The following is an 18914-nucleotide window of genomic DNA, read 5'->3' as shown; positions in this document are numbered from 1 at the left end:
TCTTTAATATTATTATTTTTAATAAAATGCTGAAGTGGTAAGTAGATACAAGATAAAGGTAGAAAACATAGTTTAGTGTTGTAAGAGAGCACATGTAGATGATCAGGTGTGTGCCTGTAGACTATGTGTTAATCCAAGCTAGACCAGGGCAATAAAACATCCACGTATGCAGAACATTTCTCTCACAACGGGGGGGTGAGGTTCTAAGCCTCACCTCTGTTGATCCCCAATTTCTCACCTGATGGCCCCCCTGCGACTTTGCCTGTCTTAGTTTGTTCCTCCATTGAGGAATCTTACCCGTCTCTGGCTAACCAGTCATCTTCCGGGGCCATACAGGGAAATGTGAAGTTGGTAAGTGAGAGAGAAGCCTTATTTGAAAAAGTTAGCTTTTTACTTCTTTGCATATTTATGCCCTGTGGCTTCTATGCCCAGCATTTGTCTTGAGGTATCTTTACCACTTGGAAGAATTATGATACTCGGTAAATTTGATATGAGGCACGAATTCTATTTAAGGGTTGTAATTAGGAAGGAAGAAGAAAAGCTATAGAAGTAGCAGGCGGAAGAAAACATGGGAAGATTGATTATTTCTTTGACATATCTTCTTGTAGAGTAACTTCAGCATGTACAGGTTTTAAGCTACAACTTAAATTGCACACACACATTAACATAATAGGAGTATAGTTACATAACCAAAGCATATCTGTAATTACCAGCCATCTGCAGTGAAACCAAGAAAACCAGTTAGGCACCTTAGGCATTTGTGAATGATTTGTGAAATCTATGATATGGTGGATATTGTCCAACTGAACTTGAACAGTCTGAGAGAAATCAGACAAATTAAAACAACCCATTCCTGGGGTCTGTTCACATCCCATATGTTCTTTTAACAGTAAGTAGTCTGCAGTTGTAAGATTTTGGAGCGCTACAATTTGCACTTCTCCTAATTCTTGGTTGAGTTCCAACAGTATAGATCCAGTCAAATTTGTTGTTTTACTGTATGCACAGGCCAGCTTAGATATCTCCTTCCTCATTCCCATGGCAAGTCCAGGAACTGGTGGGATGAGAGCATCTACAGCTGTAGCAGTGCGTGGATCTTTGTTGGGGTTTTTTGATGATCATCTTCTGGCATGAGTCTTCCAGAGAGTGCAGATGTTGGAAGTTCTTTTTCATATCATATCTTAGTTCATTTTCGGGGTAGCCCAATTAGGCTTTGATCCTCTGTATAAACACAAACAGACCCTTTGCCTACACTTTTATATGCCCTTTACACCCTTGTGTAGAACTCGTTGGAGGTTACTGTCCCGTCCAGCGGGACCTAGTTATTTGTGGGGACGAGGGGGATCCGACCTGAAAGAAAAATGGGGGCGAGAGAAGAGCGAAGGCAAGACAGTATTCTGATCAAGCCCTCAAATTTTATTGTAAGACGGGGGTACATATATACTAATGTTCAGGGGCAGAGTGGGCCATAGGATACTTGTAAGCAGGGGATTGGCTGCATAGCAGGGATGGCGCAGCGAGTTACATTCTGATTGGCATATGATAATGGGGAAGGAGGGGGAGAAGAGTATCTCTTGGCGCGCGCGGGCTTTCTTGTTGGCGTGCGCGGGCTCGCAGCTAATCTCCAGGAAGTGAAGCAGGAACCTCATGAACTGTGGCCATCTTGTTGTCTTTGTGTGGCTCCCAACATCTCCTCCCTTTCTATTTATTTCAGAAAGGTGGGCCTTAATCGAGTGAGGGAATAGAGGCCTGGCTCCTCCAGCAGGGTAACATTTCGCAAATGCTCTCGGTATCTTTTAGGGAGGAGAGGCAGAGCTGAAAGCCAAATTGATCTTAATATATCAAGGCTTTATGTACATATGGATACCAACCTCTATGCAAGCCAGGCATATTCTCAGGGAGGACCAGAGAGGTTCTAGGAAGAACCCTCCCTTGCGGTACTTTGTCTCGCACTCATCTCGATGCCCATACCCTCATAAATGGTAATGGGGTATGTCTGGTTCTGGCCGACCAGCATATGGGCCACATTAATTACGGTGCCAGAATCGATGGTACCATGGTTGAGGTGCCTGTAAAGTTGAGAACTGGAGACCGGGAGCGTTGGTTGGCTCGGTATTAGACTCTTCATCACAGGCTGTAAGTCTGTGATAATGAACAGCAACTGCTGGCTTGACGAGCTGGTCAACCTGCTCTCGAATAAAGGCTGTTAGTTTTCTTAAGGCCCAAGGGCCAAAAGACACTAAAAGGAGGAGTCCTGCTAAGGGTCCAAGGATGGTGGGGATCAGAGTTGTGAGCCATGGGGACTTAGTGAACCAGGACTCAAAGGGACTTTGGCTAGCTTCTCGCTCTCTCTTTCTCTGGTCTAGCCTTTCTCTAAGCTTTGACATTGAATCTCTTACTATTCCGGAGTGGTCTGCATAGAAACAGCATTCTTCTCTTAAAGCTGCACACAGACCTCCATCTTTTAGGAGCAGTAGATCTAGCCCCCGTCTATTCTGCAAGACGACTTCAGAAAGGGAAGTCAGAGATTCTTCAAGTTTGGTAATAGATTGTTCTATGGTTTTTAGATCGTCGTCAATGGCGATTCTCAGCCCTTCATAGTTTTGGTTCCCCTGGATGATGGCAGCTGTCCCTGTTCCCACTCCTGCTGCAATTCCTACTCCCACTAATGTGGCTAGGGTCAACGAGACTAGTTCTCTCTTGTACCTATTTTTAGGGTCGAACTCAGTGACAAATGAGGAATCATCATGATATATAAGCCTTGGTACTAGTTGAACCATAACACAGAAATCATGGGAGGAATTGAAAACAGAGGTGGAAACACACGGTGTTAGTCCAGTGTTACAAGCCCACCATCCTTGACGGGGAGGGACTAGATACCTGTTCTCGCCTGAGGAAACTATAGGTAGGGTGTGATTACACAGACTTTTATGGGTTGAGGGAATTGTTCCTAAACATGTAGCTTTTCCAGTTACCTCAGTCAGGGTTAACTTTTGCGAGCCCCAGCTACAGGCTTCGTGGCTGGTCGTATTATTAAAATTGCCTAACAATCCTAGTCCTTCATAGTAAGGAGGTGAAGAGGAAAAGCATAACCAACAGGATTCGGTAGAATTTGGGTTGGTGGTATTTAGAACTCGGAAAGCTCCTTCAAGGAGGTTGAGAAAGCGCCGTCCGGTGCTAGGAAGGAAGGTGGGTCGGTTAAGAGTGGAGGCGAAGGAAGGGGTGGCAGCGTCTGCAGGTGGGGCTAGGGTTGGCGCGGGCGGGGCTGGGAGACGCGGCTAGTCTCGCAAGACAGCGTTGGGTCCTACTGGGACAGCTGGAAGAGGCTCTGCTTTAAGCTTGATTGTAAACGAGACTCCATTATCATAGCCACTCTGGTAGAGTCTCAGTCCCCATGTGGCCCCCGTTGTCCAACTAGTACTCCGTTTCCCAGGATTGGTGAATTCGATACGCAACGGGTGACACCATGTATTGCACGTGCCATCGTTGCCCCGATTTGAGTGGGTGTAATTAGCAGTGACTTTAATAAGGTCCCATGAGGAGGAGGGCCGCCAGTAGGTGTCACCTGAGGTCTCACAACTCCAGCTTGCACAGTAAAAATCTGATAATCCTTGACACTTCCAATTAAGGGCCTGGCTACGATGGTAACCAGGGCAGACATAGAAAGTGAGGGTTTTCAACTCTCTCCTCTTGCTGGGTTCTCCGCATCCTCCCCAAGGGGGCGATCCTAGGCTCCCAGGGGAGGAGGGGGGTTTTTGGAAGTCTGTGTGTCCTTCTAAACCCCAATTGGCTGCACCTATTGCTAATGTACACAGGTCGGGGTACAGGTCTGGCCACCAGGAATAGGGGTGTGCTATTTTTGACACACTCCAAACTACGTTCCCTGTCCCACTGATCACCTCCCAGGTCAAGTTGTGAGACTGCTGTGGGCTGGAACATCTGCCTGGGGGAAGGGAGCACAGTACCAGTACAATGGCACACAGTTCGAAGGCGATCATCTTAGGGGCGTTCTGCTGATCTTAAGCCGGAGAGGGTTCTTGGTGGATCGGGCTCTCCACGCGGGATGATCGTCAGTTGTTTCGGTTGGGACAACAGGTTTCACATGAGATGCGTGGATCTACTTCCTGCCTTCTGAAATTAAACAGAAAGGGAAGGCTTCTCAGGGGTTAACATGCCCTGGACTAGAGTTATTGTTTTTGCTTTTATTTGTGTCTAGAAGTTTAATGAGCCTATCTGGGAGCCATCGGGCATTTTGTGCCTTAGCATCATATATACAAGCATGTCCTTTCCCCCATATGAGCACAGGGTCAGGCCCGTGCCATGTGTTGGTCATCGGATCTCTCCACATAGCCTGTGCATAATTATCTGCCGTGGAGGGATGCCAAAGGCGATCAGCAGCGGTTTTACCCGCGGAGTCATAAGTAAGGAAATTAAGAACAAACAATGCATGATTTAGGAGTGTCTTTGCATTACCTGTTTTCGGATAGAGTACTTCTCCCCCCGACTGAAGTTTGAATAACATGTTTTTAAGGGTTAAGTGGGCTCTTTCAACAATGCCTTGGCCTTGGGGATTATAGGGGATTCCTGTTATGTGCTTAATACTTAACTGCGCACAGAACTGTTTAAAGCTAGAGCTGGTGTATCCAGGCCCATTGTCAGTTTTTAAGATTTTAGGTGGTGGTAGATATGCCAGGCATGAGAGAACATGGGTAATAACATTTTTAGTTGCCTCTCCCGTTTGCAAGGATGCACATAGGAAACCACTACATGTGTCAATAGACACATGGATATATTTTAATTTACCAAAGGGAGGGTAATGAGTGACATCCATTTGCCATATCTCTCCTGGAACTAACCCCCGGGGGTTGATTCCGTTATGAGGCTCTGGGAGGAGAGTTAGACATCCTTGACATTGCCGAACTATTTGGCGGGCCTGTTCTCGGGTGATTGAAAATTTGAGTCTAAGAGTATGAGCATTGAGATGATGTAGTTCATGAGCCCGTTGGGCTGCAGCCAAGGGTGAGTCTGACGTGACAGAGGCTACTAATTGAGTCGCCAGATCAACTCTGTCATTGCCTTTGGCAAGCGGCCCTGGAAGGCCAGTGTGAGCGCGTATGTGCCCGATGAAAAAAGGGGCATCGCGGTTTAGAATTAATTTTTGCAATTTTGCGAATAGGGGGGAAGCATTTGTAGAAGGACGTATATAAGGCACTGTCTCTAATAGGGGAACAGAGGTTGCTACATAGGCACTGTCAGTGTAAAGGTTAAAGGGGGCATCTATTAAAAGCTCAAAAACTTTGATTATTGCAGTTAGTTCAACAAGTTGTGCAGAAGAGAGGTCTGTCTGTATTCGAGTAACTTGCCCATTAATACTGAAAGCGGCTATACCGGAGGAGGACCCATCAGAGAACACTATCACGGCCCCAGCAATTGGCGTGGTTTTAGTCCTTTTGGGAAAGACAACCGGGGTCTTTTGAAGGAACTGGACTAATCTGTCTGCAGGGTAATGATTATCTATTGTCCCATGGAAGGAGGTGCAGCTAATTGCCCAATCATCATCATGTTGAATAAGCCATTGTAATTGAGATGTATTGTATGGGAGGGTTATAACTTCAGGGTCTCTCCCAAACAGCTTGAGAGCTGCCTCTCGGCCTAAACGTAAAAGGGCAGCAACTAATTGAGGATAGGTAGCTAAGACTCTAGGGGGGGAGGCTGGCAAATGAACCCAAAATAGTGGATGGTTTTGCCAAAGGACTCCTGTAGGGGAGAAGGGGGTAGGGAAAATGAGCAGCCACAAACTTAGATGTGGAGAGAAGTAGCTAATGGTCTGTTCAGAAATAGCCTGCTCTACAATGGTTAATGCCCTTTGTGCTTCTGATGAAAGCGAGCGGGGGGAGGAAGGATCAGGGTCTCCACGTAGGACATCAAACAAGGGCTTTAACTCTCCGGTGGTCAGCTTTAAATAAGGCCTGAGCCAGTTGATGTCTCCTAGCAGACGCTGAAAATCATTAAGAGTGTTTAAGGAGCTTCTCTTTAACTGAATTTTTTGAGTGAGGATTTTATTAGAAAATAATTCAAAGCCTAAAAAAAGTTGGGGGGGGTGGACCTGGACTTTTTCTGGGGAAATTTGTAGTCCTCGATCTCGGAGGGCAGTGACTAGCTGTTGACTGGCCGCATAGAGCTGTTGCTGGTCAGGACCGGCAAGAAGAATATCATCTATATAATGGATAATATACAAAGTGGGGAAGAGCAACCTAAAGGGGTCTATAGTCTGGGCTACAAACTTTTGGCAAAGAGTAGGACTGTTGGCCATTCCTTGTGGGAGAACTCTCCACTGAAACCGGGGAGAAGGCCCTACACAATTGGTAATGGGTATACTAAAGGCAAAACGTTTGCAATCATCAGGATGCAAAGGTATGGAGAAAAAACAATCTTTTAGATCAATTACTAATTTGACATACCCTTTAGGGATGGCTATTGGAGAGGGAATTCCCGGTTGTAATGCGCCCATAGAGACCATAGTCTTATTAACCGCCCTGAGGTCTTGTAGGAGCCTCCACTTGCCTGATTTCTTTTGGATTACAAAGATTGGGGTGTTCCAAGGGGATGTAGAAGGTTCAATATGTCCAGCAGCCAGCTGTTCCTGCACTAACTCTATGGCTGCATTTAATTTTATAGTGGTAAGGGGCCATTGATCGATCCAGACAGGAACATCACTTTTCCAAGTAATCTTGTCTGCCTGGAGTGCAGGAGGAGCAACGGCCCTTACGAAAAATGTTTTTCAAACCCTAAACCTGAGCGGTCTATCTTAGGCGTGGCCAGTATCGGGTTGGGATCTCCCTGTTTTAGTTTGCCCAACCCCTGACCAGGGAGGTAACCCTGTGAAAGCATCTGCTGTGTTACAACTTCATTAGGGCTACACATGATGACCTTCATTTGAGAAAGGATATCTCTTCCCCAAAGATTTACCGGCAACCCAGGAACTACGAAGGGTTGAATGAATCCGGTATTTCCTTCTTCATCTTCCCAGTTTAATAACTGTGAGCTCTGTAAGGTGTTTCTTGACTGCCCAATTCCTTGTAGATGGGTCAAGGAAGCGTGTAAGGGCCAGCTGGAGGGCCATGAAGCCTGAGATATGACCGTAGAGTCGGCCCCCGAATCTAAAATTCCTTCAAATACTTTTCCTTGGATTTTAAGTTTAAGAGTGGGGCGTTCTTTAGTAATAGCTTGGATCCAATATAAGTCTGAAGAACCTGGGGTAGAGGAGCCTCGCTGCTTATGAATAGCAGGGTGAGATGTACTTAAAGGGAGGGGGAGCGCCTGCGCAAGGCGCTGACCTTTCATAATGCTGACAGGGCACTGGGGGGCACTAGCAAGAATTTTTATTTCTCCAGTATAGTCATTGTCAACTAAGGAAGGGTGGACAATAAGGCCGTTTATTGTGGTGGAAGCTCGCCCTAAAATTAGAAAATAAGTATCTTTGGGAGGTGGGCCATAAATTCCTGTGGAAATAATTGTAATTCCCTCTTCAGGCGTTAATATTGTTGAGGAGGAGGCACAGAGGTCAAGTCCTGCACTCCCGGGTGTGGCCCGATAGAGGGCGGGAGTGCTACAGCTAGGCTGTTCCCCGAGGCCGGCTGAAATGGAATTGGCTGGGGGGCCCGGGGCTGGCCCCTCAGCTCGTTTCCCTGAAAAGGGGGGGTGAAAGGATTTGTGGTACTGTAAAAAGGATTTGTTGGATTGTTACGGCACTCTTTGGCCCAGTGCCGCCCCTTATGGCAGCGAGGGCAAATACCGGGGACTGACCCAACTCTAGGAGGAGGAGCTGTGGTAGGGCATTGGCGAGCGAAATGGCCTGGCTGTCCACATTTAAAGCAGTTACGCATAGGCGGTGCGCCCCTGGGGAAGGAAGGAGGATAAGAAACCGGGGGAGTTTGAACAGCGGCACCTACAGCTAAAAGGGCTTGGACTTTGGATGTAAAAGGATCGACATCTCTACACATTCTCAGCATTTCATCAAGAGTTTTGTCTCGAGTCTTACCGCGGAGGACGGCTCGACATGCCGAATTGGCGTTTTCATAGGCTAGCTGTTTTACAATCTTATCATTGGCAGCCGCGGAACCAAGGGTCCTTTCGGCGGCCTCTAACAGTCTGCTAACAAATTCGCTATAGTCTTCTTGCGAGCTTTGAGTGATCTTAGTTAGAGGAGTGTTAGCAGTCCCGGAAGCAGGAAGTGATATCCAAGCGCCCAAAGCGGCATCTTTCACTTGAGATAAAAGACCAAGGGGAAGGCGCTGCTGCCTGGTTTCAGAGATATATCTGCCCTGTCCCGTAAGCTTATCAAAAGTCTAGGACGCTGTTGGGGAATGAGGGTCTTTTACATTGGCAGCAGCGATGGTCTGACAGCGGTCAGCAAAATCTGCCTTCCAAGTTAAAAACTGACCACGGGTAAGCACAGCCTGGACTATACGCAGCCATTCACCTGGGAGTAAATGTCCTCTTCGAGACAGCGAATCAAGAACAGAAAGGGTAAAAGGGGCATTGGGGCCATAAGCTTTAACGGCCGCGTTCAGCTCTTTTAAGCTTTTGAAATGGATTTTGTGAAATTCTCTAGGGCCATCAGCAGGCTCGGCCGGCTCTGGCTCAGCCTGCTCCTCTCCCTCACTTTCTATTTCCTGAGCAGCAGGGGCGTCTTCGCCGTCGCTTTTAAGATCGCCCTCTTCCGGACTATGTGTTGTGGAGGTGGGGCCAGAGCGGGCGGAGGCTCGGGTAAGAACAGGAAAGAGCAGTTTTTTAGGTTGTTTATTAGGTTTTGTGGCTGTAAGCGGTTTCTTAGAGAGGCCCCTTTGCGAATATAACGCGGGACGAACTGGTTGGGAGACAACTAATTTTTGGAGATGGCAAGTTATTCTTTGTTCTACTATCTGTGCTATTAGGTCTTCAGTGCTGGTAGGGGGGCTAACAGGACCGGGAGCCGGAGGGGGTAGCGGAGGGGCCGACGGGGGCAAAAAGGCCGGGGCGCAAACATTGGGAGGCCGAATAGGGGGAGTGTAAGAGGCTCCTTTCAAAACTGGGGGTGTGTAAGAAGGGAGGTTAAGCGACGGGGCGGCAAGGGGCCAATCTGGGTTGTTATACTTGGCCGCTTCGTCTTCTAGTTCAGCCGCGTCTCCCGGATCTAAAGGCTCGCCATTTTGGCTCTTAGTCACGACTGGAAAAACTTTTTGTGTATCGACAAAGTCCGAATCTCGAGGGAGAGGCGGATAAGTGCAACATTTGGGAGGGGTATCATGGAGGGCACCGAGCAAAGATGGTGTCGGGCTAGGGGAGGGGGATTTAGCCGATTTTGGAGCAGGGGGATCACTCGAAAGAGACAATTTTGAGGCCGCCCGAGATAGGGGGCGGAGGCAATATTCTGCTACTGACAAGAGTTGACGTTTATCAGGGTCAGTATTTTCAACAATATCTCTGATAAGACCCCAATAGGAAAATACTGAAACAGGAACAGAGTCAGGGCCGTTTTTGATAAGATAATCATTTAAATCTCTACCTACTTTCTGCCATTTTTTAGGATGAATTTCGGGGCCATTAATGATAAACCACGGACAGACTTCATCAACAAAAATAAAAAACTTTACCAAGTCTTTCTTTTTAACTCGAACTCCTCTCTCCCTAAGTGAACTTTTTAGGTCTCTTATGAAGACCGCTTCTTTACTTAATTTAGTTCCCATTTTCTTGTAAGGCGGCCGGTACTCACCAGGGACGACGACCTCCGTGAGCGGCGAAAGGCGTCTCCTATTGTTTCATCAAGAAGGGGTCTGGCCAGACGATATCTTACTCGGGGGTCCGCCTGCGAAGGATCCGCGCCTCGAGCCCCACGTTGGGCGCCACTTGTCCCGTCCAGCGGGACCTAGTTATTTGTGGGGACGAGGGGGATCCGACCTGAAAGAAAAATGGGGGCGAGAGAAGAGCGAAGGCAAGACAGTATTCTGATCAAGCCCTCAAATTTTATTGTAAGACGGGGGTACATATATACTAATGTTCAGGGGCAGAGTGGGCCATAGGATACTTGTAAGCAGGGGATTGGCTGCATAGCAGGGATGGCGCAGCGAGTTACATTCTGATTGGCATATGATAATGGGGAAGGAGGGGGAGAAGAGTATCTCTTGGCGCGCGCGGGCTTTCTTGTTGGCGTGCGCGGGCTCGCAGCTAATCTCCAGGAAGTGAAGCAGGAACCTCATGAACTGTGGCCATCTTGTTGTCTTTGTGTGGCTCCCAACAGGTTACCACACAGAAACTGCCCTTTTTTTTTTTTTTTCTATCACTAATCTACACTTACATGATGAATATTATGTTTACTAGGCTCTCCCCTATAAACCCCTTTACAGTCACTGTCCATCAGCATAGCAAAATGTTGTAGAATCACTACTTGCCTTCTCTGTGCTGTACAGCCCTCCCTTTCTCCCACCCCGCTATGGATGCTAATCTTAATACCCCTCTTTTTCTGCACCCCCTTATCCCTCCCTACCCACCCATCCTCCCCAGTCCCTTTCCCTTTGGTACCTGTTAGTCCATTCTTGAGTTCTGTGATTCTGCTGCTGTTTTGTTCCTTCAGTTTTTCCTTTGTTCTTATATTCCACAGATAAGTGAAATCATTTGGTATTTCTCTTTCTCCGCTTGGCTTGTTTCACTGAGCATAATACCCTCCAGCTCCATCCATGTTGCTGCAAATGATTGGATTTGCCCTTTTCTTATGGCTGAGTAGTATTCCATTGTGTATATGTACCACATCTTCTTTATCCATTCATCTATTGATGGACATTTAGGTTGCTTCCAATTCTTGGCTATTGTAAATAGTGCTGCAATAAACATAGGGGTGCATCTGTCTTTCTCAAACTTGATTGCTGCGTTCTTAGGGTAAATTCCTAGGAGTGGAATTCCTGGGTCAAATGGTAAGTCTGTTTTGAGCATTTTGATGTACCTCCATACTGCTTTCCACAATGGTTGAACTAACTTACATTCCCACCAGCAGTGTAGGAGGGTTCCCCTTTCTCCACAGCCTCGCCAACATTTGTTGTTGTTTGTCTTTTGGATGGCAGCCATCCTTACTGGTGTGAGGTGATACATCATTGTAGTTTTAATTTGCATTTCTCTGATAATTAGCGATGTGGAGCATCTTTTCATGTGTCTGTTGGCCATCTGTATTTCTTTTTTGGAGAACTGTCTCTTCAGTTCCTCTGCCCATTTTTTAATTGGGTTATTTGTTTTTTGTTTGTTGAGGCGTGAGAGCTCCTTATATATTCTGGACGTCAAGCCTTTATCGGATGTGTCATTTTCAAATATATTCTCCCATACTGTAGGGATCCTTCTTGTTCTATTGATGGTGTCTTTTGCCGTACAGAAGCTTTTCAGCTTAATATAGTCCCACTTACTCATTTTTGCTGTTGTTTTCCTTGCCCGGGGAGATATGTTCAAGAAGAGGTCACTCATGTTTATGGCTAAGAGGTTTGTGCCTATGTTTTCTTCCAAGAGTTTAATGGTTTCATGACTTACATTCAGGTCTTTGATCCATTTTGAGTTTACTTTTGTATATGGGGTTAGACAATGGTCCAGTTTCATTCTCCTACATGTAGCTGTCCAGTTTTGCCAGCACCACCTGTTGAAGAGACTGTCATTTTGCCATTGTATGTCCATGGCTCCTTTATCAAATATTAATTGACCATATATGTCTGGGTTAATGTCTGGATTCTCTAGTCTGTTCCATTGGTCTGTGGCTCTGCTCTTGTGCCAGTACCAAATTGTCTTGATTACTATGGCTTTATAGTAGAGCTTGAAGTTGGGCAGTGAGATCCCCCCTACTTTATTCTTCTTTCTCAGGATTGCTTTGGCTATTCGGGGTCTTTGGTGTTTCCATATGAATTTTTGAATTATTTGTTCCAGTTCATTGAAGAATGTTGCTGGTAGTTTCATAGGGATTGCATCAAATCTGTATATTGCTTTGGGCAGGATGGCCATTTCAATGATATTAATTCTTCCTAGCCACGAACATGGGATGAGTTTCCATCTGTTAGTGTCCCCTTTAATTTCTCTTAAGAGTGACTTGTAGTTTTCAGAGTATAAGTCTTTCACTTCTTTGGTTAGGTTTATTCCTAGGTATTTTATTTTTTTTGATGCAATTGTGAATGGAGTTGTTTTCCTGATTTCTCTTTCTGTTGGTTCATTGTTAGTATATAGGAAAGCCACAGATTTCTGTGTGTTGATTTTGTATCCTGCAACTTTGCTGTATTCCGATATCAGTTCTAGTAGTTTTGGGGTGGAGTCTTTAGGGTTTTTTATGTACAGTATCATGTCATCTGCAAATAGTGACAGTTTAACTTCTTCTTTACCAATCTGGATTCCTTGTATTTCTTTATTTTGTCTGATTGCCGTAGCTAGGACCTCCAGTACTATGTTAAATAACAGTGGAGAGAGTGAGCATCCCTGTCTAGTTCCCGATCTCAAAGGAAATGCTTTCAGCTTCTCGCTGTTCAATATCATGTTGGCTGTGGGTTTATCATAGATGGCCTTTATTATGTTGAGGTACTTGCCCTCTATTCCCATTTTGCTGAGAGTTTTTAACATGAATGGATGTTGAACTTTGTCAAATGCTTTTTCAGCATCTATGGAGATGATCATGTGGTTTTTGTCTTTCTTTTTATTGATGTGGTGGATGATGTTGATGGACTTTCGAATGTTGTACCATCCTTGCATCCCTGGGATGAATCCCACTTGGTCATGGTGTATGATCCTTTTGATGTATTTTTGAATTCGGTTTGCTAATATTTTGTTGAGTATTTTTGCATCTACGTTCATCAGGGATATTGGTCTGTAGTTTTCTTTTTTGGTGGGGTCTTTGCCTGGTTTTGGTATTAGGGTGATGTTAGCTTCATAGAATGAGTTTGGGAGTATCCCCTCCTCCTCTATTTTTTGGAAAACTTTAAGGAGAATGGGTATTATGTCTTCCCTGTATGTCTGATAAAATTCCGAGGTAAATCCATCTGGCCCGGGGGTTTTGTTCTTTGGTAGTTTTTTGATTACCTCTTCAATTTTGTTGCTGGTAATTGGTCTGTTTAGATTTTCTGTTTCTTCCTGGGTCAATCTTGGAAGTTTATATTTTTCTAGGAAGTTGTCCATTTCTCCTAGGTTTCCCAGCTTGTTAGCATATAGGTTTTCATAGTATTCTCCTATAATTCTTTGCATTTCCGTGGGGTCCGTCGTGATTTTTCCTTTCTCGTTTCTGATACTGTTGATTTGTGTTGACTCTCTTTTCTTCTTAATAAGTCTGGCTAGAGGCTTATCTATTTTGTTTATTTTCTCGAAGAACCAGCTCTTGGTTTCATTGATTTTTGCTATTGTTTTATTCTTCTCAATTTTATTTATTTCTTCTCTGATCTTTATTATGTCCCTCCTTCTGCTGACCTTAGGCCTCATCTGTTCTTCTTTTTCCAATTTCGATAATTGTGACATTAGACCATTCATTTGGGATTGCTCTTCCTTTTTTAAATATGCTTGGATTGCTATATACTTTCCTCTTAAGACTGCTTTTGCTGTGTCCCACAGAAGTTGGGGCTTAGTGTTGTTGTTGTCATTTGTTTCCATATATTGCTGGATCTCCATTTTGATTTGGTCATTGATCCATTGATTATTTAGGAGCGTGTTGTTAAGCCTCCATGTGTTTGTGAGCCTCTTTGCTTTCTTTGTACAGTTTATTTCTAGTTTTATGCCTTTGTGGTCTGAAAAGTTGGTTGGTAGGATTTCAATTTTTTGGAATTTTCTGAGGCTCTTTTTGTGGCCTAGTATGTGGTCTATTCTGGAGAATGTTCCATGTGCACTTGAGAAGAATGTATATCCCGCTGCTTTTGGATGTAGAGTTCTATAGATGTCTATTAGGTCCATCTGCTCTACTGTGTTGTTCAGTGCTTCCGTGTCCTTACTTATTTTCTGCCCAGTGGATCTATCCTTTGGGGTGAGTGGTGTGTTGAAGTCTCCTAGAATGAATGCATTGCAGTCTATATCCCCCTTTAGTTCTGTTAGTATTTGTTTCACATATGCTGGTCCTCCTGTGTTGGGTGCATATATATTTAGAATGGTTATATCCTCTTGTTTGACTGAGCTCTTTATCATTATGTAGTGTCCTTCTTTATCTCTTGTTACTTTCTTTGTTTTGAAGTCTATTTTGTCTGATATTAGTACTGCAACCCCTGCTTTCTTCTCACTGTTGTTTGCTTGAAATATGTTTTTCCATCCCTTGACTTTTAGTCTGTACATGTCTTTGGGTTTGAGGTGAGTTTCTTGTAAGCAGCATATAGATGGGTCTTGCTTTTTTATCCATTCTGTTACTCTGTGTCTTTTGATTGGTGCATTCAACCCATTAACATTTAGGGTGACTATTGAAAGATATGTACTTATTGCCATTGCAGGCTTTAAATTCGTGGTTACCAAAGGTTCAAGGTTAGCCTCTTTAGTATCTTACTGCCTAACTTAGCTCGCTTATTGAGCTGTTATATACACTGTCTGGAGATTCTTTTCTTCTCTCCCTTCTTGTTCCTCCTCCTCGATTCTTCATATGTTGGGTTTTTTGTGCTGTGCTCTTTCTAGGAGTGCTCCCATCTAGAGCAGTCCCTGTAAGATGTTCTGTAGAGGTGATTTGTGGATAGCAAATTCCCTCAGCTTTTGTTTGTCTGGGAATTGTTTAATCCCACCGTCATATTTGAATGATAGTCGTGCTGGATACAGTATCCTTGGTTCAAGGCCCTTCTGTTTCATTGTATTAAATATATCATCCCATTCTCTTCTGGCCTGTAGGGTTTCTGTTGAGAAATCTGACGTTAGCCTGATGGGTTTCCCTTTATAGGTGACCTTTTTCTCTCTAGCTGCATTTAACACTCTTTCCTTGTCCTTGATCTTTGCCATTTTAATTATTATGTGTCTTGGTGTTGCCCTTCTTGGATCCTTTCTGTTGGGGGTTCTGTGTATTTCCGTGGTCTGTTCGATTACTTCCTCCCCCAGTGTGGGGAAGTTTTCAGCAATTATTTCTTCTAAGATACTTTCCATCTCTTTTCCTCTCTCTTCTTCTTCTGGGACCCATATAATACGGATATTGTTCCTTTTAGATTGGTCACACATTTCTCTTAATATTGTTTCATTCCTGGAGATCCTTTTGTCTCTCTTATGTCCGCTTCTATGCGTTCCTGTTCTCTGATTTCAATTCCATCAATGGCCTCTTGCATTCTATCCATTCTGCTTATAAACCCTTCCAGAGTTTGTTTCATTTCTGCGATCTCCTTTCTGGCATCTGTGATCTCTTTCCGGACTTCATCCCATTTCTCTTGCGTATTTCTCTGCATCTCTGTCAGCATGTTTATGATTCTTATTTTGAATTCTTTGTCAGGAAGACTGGTTAGGTTTGTCTCCTTCTCTGGTGTTGTCTCTGTGATCTTTGTCTGCCTGTAGTTTTGCCTTTTTATGGTATTAGGAATAGTTTGCAGAGCTGGGACGAGTGACGGCTGGAAGAACTTCCCTTCTTGTTTGTTTTTGGCCCTCCTCTCCTGGGAGAACAGCGGCCTCTAGTGGCTTGTGCTGTGCAGCTGCGCGCAGACAGGGTTTCTGCTTCCTGCCCGGCTGCTATGGAGTTAATCTCCGCTGTTGCTGTGGGCGTGGCCTGGCTCGGGCAGCTACTCCAAAATGGTGGAGTCGCGTTGGAGCAGGAGCTGCTGGGAGGCTATTTATCTCCGTAAGGGCCTCCCTGCTCCCTGCAGCCCAGGGGTTAGAGTGCCCAGAGATCCCGGATTCCCTACCACTGGATTAAGTGACCCGCCCTGCCCCTTTAAGACTTCCAAAAAGCACCCGCCAAAACAAAACAACGACCACAAAAAAAAACAAGAAAAAAAATTTTTTTTAATTAAAAAAAAAAAAAATTTTTAATTAAAAAAAAAAAGGTGGTCGTTCGTTTTTCATTATTCTCCGGTGCCAGCCTCAGGCCTCTGCTCACCGGTCTTTCTGCCCTGTTTCCCTAGTATTGGGGTCCCTGTCCCTTTAAGACTTCCAAAAAGCACTCGCCAAAACAAAGCAGCAAAAAAGCAAAAAAGCAAAAAAAAAATGGTCGCGCGCTTTTCTTATGTCCTCTGTCGCCCAGCCTCCAGTGCCTGCTCACTGTTCTTGCTGCCCTGTTTTCCCAGTATCGAGGGCCCTGCACTCTGGCCTGAATGGCTGGGGCTGGGTGTTCGGCAGCCCTGGGCTCCGTCTCCCTCCCGCTCTGCCTGCTCTTCTCCCGCCGGGAGCTAGGGGGAGGGGCGCTCGGCTCCCGCGGGGCCGGGGCTTGTATCTTACCCCCTTCGCGAGGCGCTGGGTTCTCTCAGGTGCGGATGTGGTCTGGATATTGTCCTGTGTCCTCTGATCTTTATTCTAGGAAGGGTTGTCTTTGTTATATTTTCATAGATATATGTTGTTTTGGGAGGAGATTTCCGCTTCTCTACTCACGCCGCCATCTTCCGCCCCTCTCTCATGGTGAAGTTTTTACGGGGTTGCTAATCACCTCTGTAGATGTTGATCGCTATGAATGGAAGATAAGTTTGAGCTAATTTATGCAGAACTCTATTACAAATCTAGTAGAATTTCTGATACCCTGGAGGTGAGATATACCTGCAAGTAAGAAGTTTGTTAAGGAGGTTCTGAGACAAAACAGACATAGGCAAGCTCATACAATTCTTTCTTACCCCACAGTTTTAGCAATAGATTGTGTCAAAAGAATTGCCTTCATTCAAAAATAATTATCAGAAAGTAGATACTATAGGTATTTTACAAACGTGTTTCAAGAAAAAGAGGTAGAAATTAACTTTAAACCCAGAGCAAAAGGTACATGAGACAACTTCCAGGAGGCATAGAAATGTTTTGAATCTTGTTTGTAGTTGGGGTGGCCTTGGATGGATGTACATCTATCAAAACTCACTTCCTATCTGCAGAGTATCAGAGTCAGTCAGTTTTAAGAGCATAACATTTCCTCATTTCCTGAGCTCACAGCCCTGGGGTGTGTACACAATCCTAAACCTGTTTCTTTAACCAAAGAAACAAAACCAATATGAACAGAATATTTACCAATCCCTATGTTTAGTGATTCATTTACATTATTTTATATGATTCTCATAATAGCACAATGCAGTAGATGAAAATGGAAACTTCCTACTGAGGAAACTAACATGTACATTTATGAAGTTTCTTGCCCATTGCCACACAGCTAAAAAGAGAGATTTGGGATCTAAAGCCAGCCTTTACGACAACGGCAAATACCTCCTATACATAATATGCAATCACCCTGTGGTTCTCAATGGTCACATTATATATAACTAACAACAATTTACATTCCCTGAGGAAAGAGACAGTCTAAGCCTTGGTCATACCTATTTTGTGTTCTGTTATGACAAAAAATATTTATACAATTATTTTCTCTGATATTATATTTGAGAACGTGTATGTAGATTAATTCTTCATTTTATTTATAGGGGCTTTAGGCTGTTTAGAATTTTTTTAAAAATAACCTTTCTCAATAGATTTTCTAGAAGCCTGGGGGTCATATATAATATGTTTGTCATTTCTAGAGCCTTCACCACTTGGTCATTCTCTGCTAAAATATTTACAGCTCAGATGTAATTCCAAATGGTCTTTTAGGCAAACAGAGCCTACTGAATGTCACCATAAATCTCACTGTTTGCACTGTCATGGGGACTGAGGGATATACGAAGATTGTTAAATATATTTATTCAAGAGAGTGCTTGATCTTTGATCAATGCTGTAGGAACAGAAGAGAAAAATAACAGTGTTTAAAAAAGGAAAGAGTTGTAATCCTCTCCTTTAGGAAAAATGACTAAGCTGGTTGTGGGGAGGAGGTGATAGACTGGGGATCCCAGAGGAAAACAATTTCTTTTAACATGCAGTCTTTTGGGCAGTGGTGACAGCAGACCACCTTGCAGACAAAATAATTGAATTTAGATCATCTTTCCTGTGACATGACTAGGTCAAATAGGTAACAACAAATATCAGACTTCTCTGTAGGGAGGGAGCCCCTTGGTGTCTCAACAAGCAGGACACTCAGCACTGGGAGACTGAGTTCAAACCAAGTTCTGTCTTACCAGACTCGTGAACTTGAAAAAGTGGCATACACTCTGAGCCTCAGTGTGAACATATGTACAATGACTACATAAATGTTAATTGTTAATATATTTAAGATGGGTATCTGTGCTGGATGATAATATATTTCTAGTTCTCTCATTGCTCTAACACATGTGCATTAGATGTTGGATTCCAGACCAGTATCTAAATTTATAAGCTGAAAGCCAGACTTTATTCCTTAATTACTTTTTAAATTCCATTTATAATTTCATAAAATCATATCAAATGTCTCTGTATTTTATAGTTAGTGGAGATAGACTTTAATGAGAAAACTAGAGGGTTTTTTCCTACTCATTATTACAAGTAGATCAGAACTTGCTTATGACCATTGGATGCTGTGTGGAGAAGGACACTGACAACCAGACAAAGGTCAGCTCTCTTGTGCGGTGAAACTCGGCTCTCATTGCAGCTCCAACAAATGTCATCTTTGGGAATTTAAAAGTGTGTGATAGCATTTCTAAAACTGGCGTTTGTACCTATAAATTGAGGGTGACAAAACTAATTCTCCTACCTCAAAGAAATTCATGTACCACATTTAAGAATAAGTCACAAACAAGAGCCTTGACTGAAACTCGGAGCTATTCTCCCATTTTTTGGGAACATTTACTAATTGTTTCCTCTGAAAGAGTTCCTGGACTTTTTCTTGATTATTAAAAAGTTTGGCTTCACTGATGGTCACTAATATATTTCACAATTAGTTTTCTTTTCCCTCAGGA

Source organism: Manis pentadactyla, chromosome 12 (genome assembly GCF_030020395.1).
Source record: "Manis pentadactyla isolate mManPen7 chromosome 12, mManPen7.hap1, whole genome shotgun sequence".
In the NCBI taxonomy this organism is placed as follows: domain Eukaryota; kingdom Metazoa; phylum Chordata; class Mammalia; order Pholidota; family Manidae; genus Manis; species Manis pentadactyla.
The sequence above is the reverse complement of the archived record's forward strand: the minus strand, read 5'-3'. Positions refer to the sequence as shown.